Raw genomic sequence first — 231 nt, 5'->3', positions numbered from 1 at the left:
TGTATCTCGGCCAAATATTGTCCTGTCCTAACAAACCATACATCAATGGAAAGCTTATTTATTCAGTTGACCCTTATGACTGGTTTTGTGGTCCAGGGCCACATATAAATTATATGAATATAAATATATACATGTAAATACATGCAAATATTTTCAAAATATATACTGTATGTGTGTGTCTTTATATATACATAATAAATATACACAGTACACACACATACATTATGTACA

This window comes from Sinocyclocheilus anshuiensis, unplaced genomic scaffold, assembly GCF_001515605.1.
Source record: "Sinocyclocheilus anshuiensis isolate Anshui unplaced genomic scaffold, SAMN03320099.WGS_v1.1 scaffold2043, whole genome shotgun sequence".
NCBI lineage: Eukaryota > Metazoa > Chordata > Actinopteri > Cypriniformes > Cyprinidae > Sinocyclocheilus > Sinocyclocheilus anshuiensis.
The sequence above is the reverse complement of the archived record's forward strand: the minus strand, read 5'-3'. Positions refer to the sequence as shown.